Here is a 14,651-nt window from a genome sequence, read left to right on the forward strand (position 1 = left end):
CAAGCATGTCGTCTCAAAACAACGCCCACTCCGCTAGCTCTAGCAGCTCCTTCCGTAGCATGGGAGAGGAGCCGCATAGAAGTGTTCGAGATGGACTTAAGAGTGGCCATTCGAGCTGAGAATACCTTCTTATCCTCAGTCGACATGGACTCTGGAGGCGACCCGGTGTATTCCTTGATGAGATCCCGCTGGAGTCATATGACGTGTGCCATATAGTTCAGTGACCTTACAGCGAGGGTAGCTGAAGCAAACATCCGCTTCCCCAGGTGGTCCATCGTCCGAGGCTCCTTGTCGGGAGGATGGACCAAGGAACTTTCCTGGGTCAGTTCCCTCTTGGTGGCTGCTACCAACATGGCATCTACAGGAGCACCCTTTCTCCATACCATCCTATCAATGGGGGGGGGCTAAGGATTTTATCCGGTCTCTTTGGAATGGGCTCAACAGTGTCCGGTTCCTTCCATGCCCTGGTAGTAATGAGATCTACCACGGGATCAGTGGGAGGGGACACCCAAGATGTAGATGGGCCTGCGCCAAACACCTCCAGAAACACAGACTCATCCGAGGAAGGTTTTTGGGCTGACCACCCCCCTCTAATTCAAAGCATTTCCATAATGTCTCCGAAGGAGACGTCCTCGGGGGGTGACCTTGGGGAACCTACCCCTTTCTCTAAGTCCATCTCTTCTGTCAAAGACTCAGGTGAGTCCAAGTGCCTCCTCTTGCACTTACGTTTGTGAGGGACCTCCTCGGGGGGGGGCTGTCCAAAGAGGCCTCACCAACCACATCTTGTTCCTCTAAGGGAACCATCTGGGACGTAGGCGCAGGCTGTCCCTGGGGCCGGGTGATGGAAGGTAGGCCCGTCTGAGTGAGAGAGTGCAGGGTGGACCCGTAGTTGGAGCCTGAGGCCTCGAATCCCTCAACAATACCCTCTCCACAACATCGAACGCCGAGGGAGAACTGCTCTCTCTAGGATCCGAGAACAGCCCCCTCGGATCCGATGTGTGGATCGGAGCCGGCGCCGAAGCAATCGGATCCAAAGGGCAAGTATGCTACGACTGAGATGGAGCCGAAGACACATTGACACCTCCGGATCTGAAGCTCAGCTCTCGGCTCCGAGAGCTCGGATCCGAAAAGGGACCTGAGAAACTCAAGGGTGCGGTTGGAGCTGAAGTACGAGGCACTATCAGCGCCGAACCGCCCCCGGCTCCTATGCAACCCGGATCTGAAGGCTCCGAACCCCGGAAGTGTGTCGGAGAAGGAGCAATTGGGGTGAAAAAGGGGGTCAAGCTCCTCCCCGGAGGGGGGGGCATGAGCACTCCCATCTGCAGCTGGGCCTGGAGGAACCTACGCATCATCCGGTCCATATCTGCATCGGACAAGCTTCGGGTGGACCTAGAAGAGGCCACCGAGGCGGGCCGGGAGTGCCACCTCGATGACCTCGAAGGCGACTGGGTCTCCTCCTACGGCTCCGGGGAGAAGCAAGGTGAATGGAGCCGGGAAGGAGAAGGCCCGGAAGCCCTGGGACAGGCAGCTTGTTTAGCCGGCAGAGCCGAGGAGGAAGACTTGGCCTGCCGCTTGTGGTGTCTATCTTTCTTCTTCTCCCGCCTAGCTTCCCTCTCCTCCTGGCCTAAGGTGGGAGGTTGCGTCCCGGCCAGGGGAGCAGGGGTGGAAGGGTGCACTGCCGCAGCCGGTGCCACCGAGGGAGAGGAGGCCGAAGCCGAATCCGGGGTCAAATGTCCCGCCAGAATCAACTTCGACCTCCTGTCCTTTAGAGCCCAGGGGTTGAATGCTGCACAAATAGTGCAGCCTGAGGAAAGGTGGTCAACCCCAAGGCAAATAACACACCGAGTGTGGCCATCCGCTGGGGATAGCTTATGGCCACACTCGGTGCATTTAGAGAAAAAAGTTTTTGGGGCCTCAGACATAGTCTAACTAAAAACAACACAAGGCCCAACACACACGCCTTCACACACACGTGGAGGTTTGAACTACACTAAAAATAACGAAATAACAATATTATAACTAAAAGGTTTTAATACTAGGGAGCAACACACACAACAAACAATATCAGCTACAAGAAAAGTTAGAAAAATAAATATTTTTTCTCACTGAATGACTAACTCCCACGCCTGGAACTCGTTCAAAGCTGTTGATTCAACTGCGGCAAACGAGATCTGAGGTCAGAGAGGGATGGCAGGGGATTATGGGTAAGGGAAGGAGCTTGGAGCTCGGATCTTAGCTGTTTGAAGCTGCCGGCTTGGATCCGATATGGATCCAATACCCACAGGTTGATGGACAAATGAAGTTAACTACTTCAGATTTCATCCAAGAACAGTATCTTTTCCATTTTTCTGAATAGGATTTCCTAGTACTAGGCCTCCTGGCGTCAAGGATGACATCCAGCACCAGTTTGCTGAGGGTTGCTGGTGGTGTATTCAGGGAATAAGCCAGGCTGCAAGGTTCAGGGTTTGCAGCTGAGAGTGCAAAATCTGTCCCTCCTGCTGGGACAGCAGAGACAAGGTCTGATGTAGGGAGGCACTGCTGTCAGACTGCGTAGGAGTGGGTACCAGTGCTGGCATGGCCAGTCTGGTGCAATAAGGATTGTCCTTGGTCTGACCTGTTTGATCTTGAGTAGTACTTTTGAGAGACGGGGCAGAGGGGGAAAGGCATAGATTGAGAGGTTTTCCCATGTAAAGGATAGGGCATCCACCTTCCATGCTTGGCTGTGGGGCTTTCTGGTGTAAATTTTTTTCAATTGATGGTTTTGGGGGGAAGCAAAGAGGTCCTCTGGTGTCCCCACCTGTGGATTAGAAGTCTGAATGAGTTGGGTTCCAGTTTCCACTCGTGTGGGTCCAGAAGATTTCTGCTTAAGTCGTCTGCCAGTGAATTTTGTTTGCCTGGCAGGAACTGAGCTTGCAGGTGCACTTGGTTGCTCAAGGCTGTGGTCCACAGGGCCATGGCTAACCTGCAGATTGGTAAGGAAAGAGGTCCCCCTGCTTGTTTATGTACCACATAACTATAGTGTTGTCTGTCTATATCAAGATTTGCCCTGGAAGGTTAAGGTACTTGAAGGCTGTCAGTGCATTCTGTACAGCTAACATTTCTTTTTGATTGATATGCAGGTGAATTTGTCCTGGGCTCCATTTGTCTTGAATGCATTTGCCTGCCATGTGAGCCCCCCATGCATAGTCTGATGCGTCTGTTGTCAGGGTTTGGGCGGCGAGGGGTTGAGTGAAAGGGAGTCCCTTGTTGTGGCTGCAAGCCTCTGCCCACCAAAGGAACTCCGTCCTTAGACAAGGAATGATAGGAATTACTGTTTCCAGGTCCTGAGAATATTGACACCAAAGACTTTTTAAGTATCACTAAGTTTCCTCATATGCAGTCTTGCATATGGAATTAGTAGAATGCATGAGACCATGAACCTTAGGGCTTGCAGTATTTTTCTTGCAGATAGCAAGATACAAATCGCAGCTGATGCTCTGGCCTACCCAGTATCCATCTTGATTAACCGATCTCTGTCAGAAAGTTACGTTCCCACAAGTCTCACATATAATTCCCCTCCACAAAGGCGGACCCCTCTGCAGAACTAACCAATTACCGCCCCATAGCTATTCTCTCTCCACTCTCCAAAATACTAGAGAGATGCATACACTCTCAGGTCTCACACTACCTCCTTACTAACAACCTCCTTTCCAGTACTCAGCATGGTTTCCTACCAAACCATAGCACCACCACTGCCTTACTCTCCTTTACAAACACTATCCTTCAGCATAAAAACAATGGCTATCTCTCCTCTGCTACTTTCCTAGACCTATCTAAAGCATTTGACATGGTCCCACACAAACAACTTATCTCTGTCCTCAATAACCTATCCTTCTCACAATCAGTCACCAACTGGTTTCAGAGTTACATGTCTGACCTCCAACAATCCGTTGTATAGCAGAATGACATATCTCCCCAACTACCTGTCTCCATAGGGGTTCCCCAAAGATCCATCCTTGGACCCCTACTTTTCTCTGTTTACACAGAAACTGACAACGCTTTAGCTAAACACATCAGCAACAACGCAGGGCACAGTTTTCATTTTGTCGCCATTGATCATGTCCCACACAACAACAGGGGTGGCCCAGTAGCACTAATTTTAGAAACTAGGGAACTTGAATGGCAGATAAAATTGGAGGCTTTTCACTATCCTGGTCTAAATGAAAACTGTAACATCTCATGCTTTTTGAAACTTAAAAGCTACCTGAGATAACTGGACCTCTTTTGATTATAGTTTTTTACTTATTTTTTTAACATTTTCTTAACTATTACATACTAACATATTATTATGACAGTCACTATTTATACCAGTTTAATTTGTTAATGGTTGAACAATTTAACATACCCCTATATTTATAACATATGCCACCAACTACTACCTTTCTTTCACCTCCACTAACTACCTTGATGATAGCAAGCTCAGATGCTCATAAGCCTAATACTTATTATACAGCAGGAACTTCTCATTGTTACATTTGTTAATGCCGGTTATGTACTTCACAGATAAAGATTCTAGTTGTCTGCTGATGTACTATGTTCTTCATCTGTAAATATGTTGCAAGTAATTTCTATGTTAAATTGTTAATCACTATGTAATCCAATGTAACTACTGTCTGTTTATTTTACTGTGGAGCTTTTCTCCCCGGGCCTCCGCTGAAAATGGACCCACGTCCAGTCGGACACTCCCGGTCAACAAATTTAAATAAATAAATAAATAATATGTACAGCTTATTGCCCCATTATTTCTCTTTTTATTTTTTTGTAAATTATTTCACTCAGGCAGTCCCTGCAAATGGTAAGTTGTCATCAGTATACAACCCCAGTAAACAAATATAAAATAAAAATAAAATATTAATAAAAGTAATGTTCATGAGGCACTTATAACTTCTGTAAAATGGCTAGTCGTCTTCTTCTTTCGGCTTTTCCTGGTTAGGGGTCGCCACAGCGGATCACCTGTCCGCTCATGATTGGCAGTGGAGTTTTACAGTGTCGAGTTGCCAGCTCGGCATCCAACCTTCCACAGAAGGCACACACACGCACACACTCACACTTAAGGTCAATTTAGAGTGTCCAATCCACCTACAGCATGTCTTTGGGATGTGGGAGGAAACCGGAGCACCTGGAGGAAACCCACGCGACCACAGGGAGGACATGCAGACTCCGCACAGAAGGCACCCCAGCCGAGAATCGAACCAGAGAGCCTCTTGCTGTGAGGCCGCCCTCATACCTAAAATGAAAAATAGATCTTTAAGGCTCCAGGTCATTCTGCTTTCTTTGGAAAATTTTGGAACATACTTTGCTACTCCCTAACATACATGGCTAATAAAGGAGGCTTTATACCTTTAAACCTTATCTGAAAAATATTCTTATAGACAAAACAGAACAGCCAATGTAAGGTAACTAAATAAAGTAATAGGAACATTTGTACAGAATCCTGTGTTACTTTACTATGATTCATTTATTTCTGATATATGCAAAATCTATCCTTCTGTTGATAGTTCTGCATTTACTCAATGCTGATGATGAATTAGTAATCTCACACTTGAAATTACTGTATTTTTTTATACAGCTCAGTACTGGAATAGTCACTTTACAGTATAATACTCATATAACTACATGTATGACTTTATGACACTACATCGAAAACTCAAAGTATCGAATGGCAAGTGATTAAATACAACTGATCAATCACCTGCCAATCGAAAAACAAACAAAAAATACTGTGCCCCAACCCCCCCCCCCCCCGCTAATTATATATACCAACTTTAAGACTGCAATATAGTGGAGAAAGGGTAAATTCCCAAATCCCCATTGTACTGTAATCTCATATTGAAAAAAAATCAGGTAAATGTAATCATGTGGCTCAGTTGAGTTTCAATCATTTAAATCAGCTTTTTTTACAGTACAAGTTGACTTTTCGATTGGTTGAAGTTTAACCTATATATAAACTTATATATAAATATAAATATATATACACACACGTTTGTATACATCATACATATTACACCACTGTCAAGTATGGTCTTCCTTTGTTTTACATATACTATGATTTTTATCTGCAATCATTTCTGATATTTATTCTATAGGTTTGGCCTGGAAGTTATTTTCCCCAGGACTCCACTGAAAACAGGATTTCCCAGTTGCACATTCCAGGTTAGCTAATTAACTGATACAGACAGAGAGACAGATTGATAGATGGACAGACAGACAACAAATAAATAAACAATTGCTTCCAGGACTACATCTTAGTGCGGTCTAAAGTCTTCTTCAGTTGCCATTTTACGTGAGCCTCAGTTTTAGAAAAAAATCACATCAACGTGATGATATGATGATGCTTGTAGAACAGAGCATGTGTGTGTAACTTTAACAAGCATTTCCAGATGTAGGCACGTGCATATAAACAGTGAGTATGTGCAAACAGCAGTGCCATTTTGAGAGAACAGCCAGAGTGTTAACATGTATGAGTGTAGCAGTCAGTCTGTTTATAAGTTTATTTCAGTTTAAGTTACTAAGCCTCATTCCTGATGTGTTTGTGTGGGTCCACTTTGTAATTTCGAAATACTGAAATCCCGAATTTCAGTATTTCAAACTTACAAAGTCAAACACTCACATTCCCGAAACCAGCAGAAGCGTGAAATTCAAAATACCAAAGTACCGATATTTCGAATTTTGGCTTCTGGTGGTATGGAATGAGGATGTTTAGGTTTTATTTTGGTAAGGTTGTGTTAGTATGTTGGTTAGGGGTTTAGTGTGTGTAAGTGTATGTTGTGACTGTTGCGTGTGTTTGAGGGACTGTAAGATGTGTGTGTGTGAGTTTCTTTTGTGTTACTGTTTGTGCGATCTCGGAGTTAGAATATATAAGTAGAGGGGTGTGGGGGGAAGCCCCCACATGGGGTTACAGGGGGGCTTGCCCCCCTGCTTATATGTACTTTAGATTAGTTTGATTGTGGGAGGGATGTGTATGTTTACATGTGTGCTGTATGTGTAGCGTGAGTGCGGGATTTTGAATTTCGCGGTTGTGTGTTTTCGAGTTTGTGAGTTTTGGTTGGGTTTTCGGCTTTGTGGTTTCAGAATACTGAAATTTGGGATTTCAGTATTTTGAAATTACAAAGTGGACTCGTTTGTGTGTAATAAAGCAGCTTGAACTGAACCTACAACTGTTAGTCTGTTTTATCCTGACCAGACGAGTGACATGGTGTCAGAACTGGGATTGACAGTGCAACTTCTTCAAGCCATGAGGTCCAGAGTTGACAGTGAAGATATACTGAGCAGGTTGGGTGACAGTGCTCAAGCAATCAAAAGGGCAAGAAACGAACTTCAGGTAACCAAAACATGCGCAAATGATTTATTTTGCAAAGAAAATTAAATGGAGCATTCGTAAGGCACAAAACGCATTATTAATCAAACGAAAGGCACAAAACCCATTAATTAAATCAAATGTTCGAAAGCATGACATTTGATAAAACTATCACATATTTATTTGGAGCTCTTGGTTTGCATAGTGAGCATGTTTAAAGTAAAACAAGCACAAGAAAAGTATAATGAGCATGATAAGAGATTAAATGGGCATAACGAGTACAATAAAAGGGCAAAATAAGCTTAAAGAGCAAGGTGACTGCATGTTTTTAAAAGACCATGTTTTGGGAATTCATTTCCAAGTGTTTCTTACTCTGAGCTTCTTCAGCTGCGTACAGTTTGTTTGCAAAGTACAGTCATTTTGTATTTCTTACAATGATAAGGAGCGATTTTGCAAAGTTCAGTGATTTTTCAAGTGTTCTTGTGCTACGGAGACTTATTTGGCAAAATACAGTTATTTCAAAGAGCCTGTTGTGCTACTGGGCATAATTACAAGTTCTGGGACAAAGTTCTGGCATATATTTATGTGTGTATGTTCATACATAATTCCAAGCACTTTTACTACTGGCAGGGGCATTTTGCAGACACAGTCCATTTGTGTTTAATCATAACAGTGCAGAGAACTGGAGAGTATTTGAGCAGGAATATATTTTCATACAAGTAGCTTTTTCTGGCAAAGATGCATGTATAAGGACATTCATTTTGCTTAACTTAGCTGGGTCAAAGGCCATTGAAAGAGAGTGTTCATTCGTGTATGCATCAGCAGTATATGCAGGAGAAGGGGAAAACCACCACATTGTTATGCCAGCTGAATCAAGAGAGGAACCTGAGTGCTTGAAATGTAAATTTAGAGAAATGTGCAACCACCAGACAAAGGCTACATTGGAGAGGCATCTATTTTATACAAGAAACCAAAAGCCAGGTGAAAGTTTTTGCAGCTTATATCACTGACTTGAGAAATAAGGCTAAACATGGTGATTTGAGAGATGAGTTAATAAAAGGCAGGCTTGTGTGTGGTGTTAATAATGCTGCAGTGAGAAAGATTTTGCTTCATGACAGTGATTTAACGTTGAGCAAAGCTATAGAGATTTGTCAAATCTATGAGCTTACAGATAGGCACCCAAGTATGCTTACAAGTGACAACAACTTATTTTCAGCAGCCTCTAGAGCAACCATAGACAGCATGTAACACGTGGCAACCAGAAGCAGGCCTAAGCACATGGCAGCTGCAACCCCTGCAGGATTCCCAGGGAAGTCCCGTAACTTTCTAGTAAGTTCGAAGACTATCTCAGTAAAACAGACATGCTCAGTACAGTATAAGGGTAAGTCAGCAAAACCCAACTCAAATATTATCGTGAACTGTCGTAACTGTGGTGCCAATCATGAGTCTAAAAAAGAGAAGTGCTTAACATTTGGTCAGCAATGCCACAAATGTAAAAAATGGAACCACTTTAAAAAGTTTTGTAAATTAAGCAAGCCTCATTCAGTTATTAAGAAAGGTCACTCAAAAAAGAAAGTTGGTCATGTAGAAAGCTGCAACCCTGCTTTCTATGCAGATGATATAGCAGTGGTTGATGAAAAGGTTAATGCAGTAGATTTGTTGGTAAAGAACAAAGTATTTTGCACTGTCCTGATCAATGGTAAATCCACAAAGCTCAAAGTGGATACTGGTTCAAAGTGTAATGTGATGTCAGCAGAAATATTTGCTAGAGTGAGGGCTGGTGAGCAACTTAATTTGGCTAATTGTGCGAAGCTTGTTGCTTATGGAAGTGAAGAGATTCAAACCAAAGGCTCAGTAGTGCTATCATGCTATTCGGCTGGAAGCAGTTACAGCTTGGAATTTTATGCGGTCATAAGACCTGTGCAGTCATTATTAGGTCTCAGAGAGTCTGAGAATGAAACTGCTTTCTTTTACCAAAGAAGTACATCATGTAAGCATATGTCACAGTTCCAGCTTCAGTGATGCGATTTTCTCAGAGTATGCTGATGTTTTCAAGGACAAGCTAGGCAAACCTCCAGTTGTGTACACCATGAAAGTAGACCCAGAGGTCAGTCCAGTGGTCAGCTCAGCAAGAAGAGTTCTAATAGCTATGTAGGACAAAGTCAAGGACCAGTTGGACAAGATGGTGCAGCAAGATGTGATTTGTCCAGTCACAGAACCAAGTGGGTGTCTTCCATGGTAGCTGCTCATATGAAAAGCTCAGATGAAATCACAATATGCATTGACCCAAGAGACTTGAACAAGGCATTAAAGAGACCTCATCATCCTATGCGTACAGTTGAAGAAGCCACTGCTCTCAAGCCACATGTCACTGTTTTTTCTGTCTTGGATGCAAAGAGTTCATTTTGGCAAGTGATGCTTGATCACAAATCTTCACTACTGACTACAGTCAGCACGCCGTTTGGTAGATACAGATTCCTCAGGATGCTTTTGGAATAAATTCTGCCAGTGAAGTCTTTCAGGGTGCAATGGAGCAAATTTTTTCGGGCTAGCCATGTGCTATAATAGTTGATGATTTACTGGTTGGAGGTAACTGTGAAGCAGAGCATGCCAGAAACCTCGGGAAAGTTCTGGACAGACCACGTGAAGTGAACTTGAAGCTCAAACCTTTGAAATGTAAATTCGGACTACCAGAAGTTACTTATGTACGTCACTTATTTACCAGTACAGTCTTACAACCAGACCCTTCTAAACAATCATCAGTTCTTAAGATGCCAGCCCAGAACAATGTCCAAACTGGTATGGTTAACTATTTGGGCAAATTTATCCCTGACTTTAATGAGTTATCAGCGCCTTTAAGAGAGATAACATGCAAAAATGTTGCCTGTTCATGGTTGGAACAACAACAGAGAGTATTTGATAACCTCAAACAGCAAATTGCCAACCCACCTACACTGAGATACTATGATGTCTAAAAACCAGTAGTTCTTTCCTGTGATGCTTCAGAGTTTGGACTTGGTGCAGTTATTCTTCAAGAGAGCAGACCTGTTGCCTATGTATCTAAAATTCTTACCCAAACTGACATGCAGTATGCTCAAATTGAGAAGGACCTTTTGGCAATTCTGTTTGCATGTTCGAAGTTCCACGATTATATTTATGGTTGAGCTATCCAAGTCGTAACTGATCATCAACCTCTAGTCACAATTTTAAAGAAGCCTATGCATGTCACTCCAGCAAGACCACAAAGACTGTTGCTAAGATTACAAAAGTAGAATTTCAAAATGGTCTACACAAAAGGCAAACTTTTTTATCTGACTGATACTTTATCCTGATAGCCCAGAAATACTACTGTACAGTTTGATGCAGAGAATTTTGACTTTGATGTCATGGAAGTGTGTAATTTTTCTACCACTAGACTTGATGAGCTAAGAGATCATACAAAGACTGACCAATTTTGTAGAAACTCAACCACTTCATTAATGTTGGATGGCTTTCAAAGCAATCTTGTGTACCGCCAGAAGTACAATCTTATTTTCCATACAGAGATGAGATACTGATGGAAGTTGGTATCATTTTCAAAGGTCCAAAAGTTATTGTTCCTACTTCTTTACAACATGAATATATTCAGATTTTGCACCGTGGCCACTCAGGTTCTGATTCTACCAAAAGAAGGGTGAGAGGACTACTATTTTGGCCTTCTCCATCAAAGGACATTGATAAAGTGCTTTCTTCTTGTTCAGTATGGAACAGTACTAAACCGCATTTGCAGAAAGAGCCACTTCAGCTAAGCCAGATTCCTGAACTACCTTGGTCAATAGTAGCCACTGACATATTTGAGTGGAACAATCAGCATTAATTAGTGTTGGTTGACTCATTCAAACTGGTTTGAGATCACTTTGCTACATAACCTAATGCCCAGTGCTGTTATTACTAAGATGAAACGTCATTTCTCAGTCCATGGTAGTCCACACACAGTCATTTCTGACAACGGTACCCAGTATACCAATTAATTGTTATAGAAATTTGCAAAAGAGTGGGACTTTATCCATGTTGCAGTAGTTCAGAATACCCACAATCAAACAGCCTTGCTGAACATGCAGTACAGAGTGCACAGCAATTACTGGGAAGGTCGAGGCATGGCAATATCGATATCTTCTTGAATTTACTTAATCTCAGAAATGTACCCCGTGACAACCTACTTAACTCGCCTGCTCAGCGACTTCTATCTATGCAAACCATAACAACCATGCCTATCAGTTCTAGTTTGTTGGTGCCTAGTGCTAAAAACAACAGAGCAATCAAAGCCCAAATCTTTAAGAAGCATTCCTTTCAGAAGTCCAGCTATGATAAAACAAGCAGATTTCTTCATCCATTAAATAAAGGAGAGACAGTGAGGATGAAAACGGTGAAAAGTTTTGATTGAATCAGTCAAGTGAGAGCCATATGTGCTGAGTCGAGATCCTAGTTAGTGGAATCTGAGGGTAGAGAATTACAGGAGAAACCTCAGGCACCTTCTTCCTGTGTCAGAAATGATATCGCAGCATCGTACCTGTGATACAGACTCTAGATCTCAGAGCAACCCTGACAATGTTCATACTGAAGAACATGTCTCAGTATCCATACCTGTTCCTGCTGATGTCCCAGATGTCCCCAAAGCTGAACATTCCTTGAAGAAAGTCCCAGTTGCTAGATCCAATTCTGATTTTTATGTTACATGATCAGGTCGTATTTCTAGGCCTAGTGTGAAATACACAGCAACATGGACATGATTGTTTCATATGTGTCTAATTTTGTATGACTGCATGTCAAAAATTAGTTCTGGATAATTGCATATCAAAAGATCATTTCTGTGTAACTGCATGTCATTGAATACTGTCATTTGGTATATGATCTATTTCTCAAAGAGGAAGGATGTAGAGCAGAGCATGTGTGTGTGTAACTTTAAGAAGCATTTCCAGATGTAGGCACGTGCATATAAATAGTGAGCACGTACAGGCAGCAGTGCCATTTTGAGAGAACAGCCAGAGTGTTAACATGTATGAGTGTGGTAGTCGGTCTGTTTATAAGTTTATTTAAGTTTAAGTTATTAAGCCTCATTCTTGATGTGTTTGTGTGTAATAAAGCTGCTTGAACTGAACCCATAACTGTTCATCTGTTTCATCCTGACCGGACAAGCGACAATGACGATCCATGGTGTAAGAGTAGCCAAAAGAGCATTACATTTAGTAGTGCTTAACTGAACAGTACTGAGTTTTGCTGCAGCTTAAGGGTACGCTACTAAACCACCTCTGAAATTATTGTACACTGTGAAGCCCATGATACAAACACTAACATATAGAAAGATTATTCAGTGACTGGAACTAGTCATTAGGCACCTGCTCCCCCCAACATTCCTCCACTGGTTACCCCATGATTTGTCCCATTCTAATTTAAAATTAGTCCTGAATCTTTTCCATGTGACACAGTGTCCTTTCCCTGAACGTGTGGGCCTTGACTCCCATGAATGATGTTGTCACATACACTGCCATTTCAATTTGGTAGACTTCCATGACGTGGTGGGAAGGTGCATGAGCTTTGTGCAGACTGCTATTACTGACTTTGCTGTCAAAGTGCACTTAGTGTCTTAATAAACCTATAATAAATGCATTTTAATGTAATGCTAATTCATTACACCTCTATTTTATAGATACTTTTAGTCATCCTATGTTAATGATACTGACACTACTTTCAAGTGTAAATATAACTTTAATTAATAAATAAATAAATAAGAACATAACAAAACTGGTTCTGTCACTTTTATTATTTGAAGTGAAGCTGACCATTCACTCACTATACTGTAGTGTAGTGTACAAAGCCATCTCACCAAACAGCTGCACTAATCTTTGCCGAAAACAGGAGTGCAGACTAGACTGTATTACAGTTTGAACATTTTCATTGCAAGAGTTGGAACCAGTTTCCTTACTGCTGTGTCTTTCAAAGGCAGTTTTAACATTATCTTGAGCACTTGGACAATGAAACCAACATTCTAGAAATGGGCTTCACAGTTTGGTAACCTCATAGCAAATGGGGTACCTCTCAGACTTGCCTGGTGAAATGTATCCAGTGTGTTTAAGCATGTGTTTGCCTCCTAGTGCAAGGCTTTGCAATGGGACAGAAGCAGCCTCAATGAACATAACTGAGATCTAGCAGAAAGAGGGATAGAATGCAAAGTTAGACTATGTCCTTAACAAACAGAAAGTAGTGTGTTGTAATCAGTTTCACCAGAAATCTTCACATACTCTACCCCAAAGGCACAGCCACCACTTTGTTGAGTGTGCCTCATAGCATTTTAAATTGCAGCCTTTGCTGCAGGGAACCTCAGCCTGTTACAAGGGTGTTTTGATTGGTTTACCGGTGTCTCTATATAGTTTTCATGTTAAAGTAAAGGGCCAAAAAATAATTAAATGCGTTACTAAAATTCAGGAGAAAAATGAAACTGTCAGAAACAGAGAGAGAAAGAAAAATATGAAATGAAAAAAAAAATAGAAACAAATAATTTTAAGAGATGCAGGCAGAGGGCATAGCATGCAGCAGCCTTTACATCCCATATGGACACAAGTATATACTGTTGTTGTTACAGCTGCCTTCTTTCCTTACTGACCATTTAACTTCTCTAACCCACATAGTTAAGTGTGGGTGAATGCCCCGGTTTCTTGCTGGCTTCCTCCTCCTCCTCCTGTCTTGCAATGTACGGAGACTTCACTGTCTTGACTCTTTTCCCGGTTATAATGGCATACATTTTTTGCTATATCTGACGCGGGAAACAAATGTAATGCTTGAGGATGAATTGCTTTTTTTTCAATCACGCCGTCAAACCTTTCACTATACAAGTCTAAGAGACTACTGCTACATACGAAAGTATGGGAGTTAGCCTGTAATCTCTCTGCTGCTGTGAGTACAGCAAGACCACCTATGACTTGTGCTTTTCTTGTAAGAGTATTGCAGTCGTTTTTTTGTTTGTTTGTTTTTTTTATTTGATTGCAGCAATTTCTGATGTCTGCAACAGACAGACATTAATATCTGGAAAGTTACATTTCAAAACACCAGCAATGTTTTTCATTCACACAAGATAAGTTATATCTGAAAGGACAGCAGTATGTTTAATTTATAAAGCACCCATGAAAGATGCTAAGTCTACAACAGCGTAGCCATTCAAAGCCCAAAACATCAACGATGCCTTTATACTCAGAGGAAGTTCAGAGAATGCTTTGATCTAGCCCACATAAAATAGGTTTGATTAAGGCAGTTTTTCAGTGGAGTCTAAGCCTGGCTTTCT

Source organism: Protopterus annectens, chromosome 6.part0 (assembly GCF_019279795.1).
Source record: "Protopterus annectens isolate FY-2018-M chromosome 6.part0, PAN1.0, whole genome shotgun sequence".
Lineage (NCBI taxonomy): Eukaryota > Metazoa > Chordata > Ceratodontiformes > Protopteridae > Protopterus > Protopterus annectens.